We start from the raw sequence: 3,339 nt of genomic DNA, 5'->3' as shown, positions 1-3,339 counted from the left end.
AAAAAAAAAAATTTTTTTGGTTTGTTTTTTTCCAAAAACTTGTGGTAAAAAAATACATTCTTCTATTGATTCAACATTCCTCTCAGCAAATTTCTTGGGGTGTCTACTTTTCAAAATAGGGGTCGTTTTGGGGGGTGGGGCTGTTTTATGCCCAGCATTAGAAGTTTATGCCACACATCATTCACTCTTCTAACCACCTGAAGACCAAGCCTGTTCTGACACTTTTTGTTCACATGAAAAAAAGTATTTTTTGCTAGTAAATTAATTTAAACCCCAAACATTATATATTTTTTAAAGCAAACACCCTAGTGAATAAAATGGTGGGTACTACAATTTTGTATGGCACATAGTACTCGCGCAGCAGTTTTTCAAACTTATTTTTTTTAAAAATACACTTTTTTACTTTTAATGCACAAAAACACAATATATTGGCCAATTATTTGGTAAAATATAAAAGATGGTATGCCGAGTAAATAGATACCAAACATGACATGTTTTAAAACTGCGCATGCCCTGTGCAATGGCGACAAACTGCATATGTTTTTAATATCCATAGGCAATGTTTAAAAGCCTTTACAAACTACAATTTTAGATTTACAGAGGAGGTCTAATGTTAGAATTACTGCCCTTGATCTGACATTTGTGGCGATACCTCACATACATGGTGCAACTGCTGTTTCCATACGGGCACAGGGTCAACGCTCATGAACTCAGGTGTGTGCATGCGCGGGGAGCGAGGGTACTTTTTATTTTTAAAGTTATTTTGGTTTTTTAAATTATTTTTACGCTGTCCTTTTAATTTTTTTTTAATCCCTTTTAATGCTATCACAGGGAATGCAAATATCCCCTATAACTTCAATGGGCATTGTCATATATTCTTTTTTGAGAAATCTGGGGTCTATCAGACTCTACATCTCTCCTCTGCTGTTTATATCCTGCAAAACTGAAGTGATGAAATGCTTGTAGCTTCAAAATTCTTAGGCTATAGAGATGATTGGCAACACTCTGGTCTCTAATCAGCTCTTTGGTCAGCTGGTAGAAACACCGGCTGCATTCTCAGGTTCCCCCTATGGCTCGGGACTGCCCGAGAAGGCCGTGGAAGGCAGCGGGGGAGGGGGGGCATAGTCGCCTGCTGCTTGTAAAAGAAATCCTGCAGTTAATTAGCACTAGGATTGCTTTTACATGAAAGCTGATCGCCAGCTGAAAAAAATGATACCAGGATGATGTGTGCAGCTGTAGGCATCATCCTGGTATAACCACTCAAAGTCCAGTGATGTATCAGTACGTCGCTGGTCCTTGTTGGGTATATATGCTATGTTCTTTTGGGGTTTTTTTTATGCAGCCTGTGGACTGAATGAAAAAAAGAAGAAGAAATCTCTGCCAGAAAGTGTGTTGTATGCCCACCATTAGAACATACCACCCTGTATCCACCCACTTCTAATGGTGGGCACACATTAGGTCACACGGTGCCACAAGTGCCAGTTCCAAGATTGTACAAATGTCTAAATAGTGGCACGCTTGAATAAAAATTGTCCACGTATAAGTGGTACCCCATATGAAAAAAGGATGACACCAAGTCCCAAACTATCTTGACACTGCTACCCATGTAGTCTGGGCATCCGGGGGGCTCCACATGACTATCTTTTCCCTCGTAAAACCGAAACGTATAAGTATAGCCTGTTGCCCTCTCACAGGTCTTCTACATCTTGACCCCATTTGGCACGCTTGCAGGGGAGAAATTGTTTGAATGCAAGGCGGCCAGAAAAATTAATGAGGGACTCATCAATGCAGATGTTTTTCTGGGGAGTATAGACATCTTCAAATTTTTGATTAAGGTGATTTGCGAGGGGCTGAATTTTGTGGAGCCGCTCAAATTCAGGGTCACCCCGAGGATGACAGAGTGTATTGTTTTGAAATGCATTAAACACATTATACTCTCATATCTATGCCTGGCCATGGCAGCAGAGAACACGGCATATGATGAATGGGGTCTGCGGACCAATACAACCGCAATTCATTTCTTTTAGTAATGCCAATGTTGAGGGTTAGGTCCCCCAAAAAAGTCAATTTGGAAACCGTAATGGGTTTCCATGAGAATGGTCTGGCAAGGCTTGAATTTGGGTTGCTGGCGATAAATTGTTGTGTATATATCCACAATCAACGCATACAGATCTTCTGTGAAAAACAGCTCCAAAAATCAAGTGAAATTTTCTATTTCCACCTGAATTCCGGGTTGGGCAGTGAATGGGGGAAGTAAAAGTGCTGCAAAATTTGTGGACTGCCAATCGGGATTTGCAAGCACATCCGGAAGGATATTAAGGGCTCTACGGGCCTATGTGCAAATTCTTAGTGGCTGCGGGACAATACTTGTGCTCACCACAGCACCAGTTTGTACTGCATTTATGGGACTCACCACGTTGCCAAGTCATACTGCAGTGCTGGTATTATTATTATTATACAGGATGTATATGGCACCAACAGTTTGCTCAGCACTTTACAGTATAATGGGAGACAATACAGCAACAATAGAGTTCAATACAAGAGGGTTAGGAGGGCCTGATCCTGGGAGCTTACAATCTAGAGGCAGCATATGAGAGTCATCAAAATTTACCGGCAAGCGCTAACAGAGATCAGGCCTGATTCTGCGAACACTGTGGTTTTGTGTGTAATATATCAAGTGACAGTGACCTACTGACACTACACTTGCTGGCTGAGAAGGGGGGGTAAGCGTAGGGGCTAAACGCAGGTGCTGGCAGGTGCCGGGGCTGGTCCCGTTAATGCTGTGTTTTGGGGGATGCTATACTAATGTGAACGCTGGTATAGTGCTGATCTGATCAAAGATATTGAACCGTTCAGACACTATACTAGCAATGGAGATTTATTGTGTATGAGCGTGTTGCTGGCAATCAAGGGGTTAAATGTGATTACTGGTGTACTGATGGGCAATCTGTCGCCATCTTTGAGGGGCGTGAAAACCACTGGAGCACAAATCATGTATATATTTTGCGCACTTGTGCTGCCCTGTAGCAGTATTTCTGCTATAGGGTGGTCAGGAAGCAGCTACAGAAGTGGTTTGTGTTACGGCACTGCGTTACTTTAACTGACAATTGCGCGTTCATGCAACACTGCACCCAAATTAAATTTATGTCCTTTTTTCCCACAAATTGAGCTTTCTTTCGGTGGTATTTTATCACCTGTGCTATAAAAAAAAAGACTAACAATTTTGAGAAAAAAAACAAAATTTTTTACTTTTTGCTATAAAACATGTCAAGTAAAAAAATTTAAAAATCAAATTTTGACATAAATTTCAGCCAAAATGTATTCTGCGACATGTCTTTG

The sequence above is a fragment of the Staurois parvus genome, unplaced genomic scaffold (genome assembly GCF_062004578.1).
Source record: "Staurois parvus isolate SC_StPar_1 unplaced genomic scaffold, SC_StPar_1.0 ptg000302l, whole genome shotgun sequence".
Classification (NCBI taxonomy): domain Eukaryota; kingdom Metazoa; phylum Chordata; class Amphibia; order Anura; family Ranidae; genus Staurois; species Staurois parvus.
The sequence above is the reverse complement of the archived record's forward strand: the minus strand, read 5'-3'. Positions refer to the sequence as shown.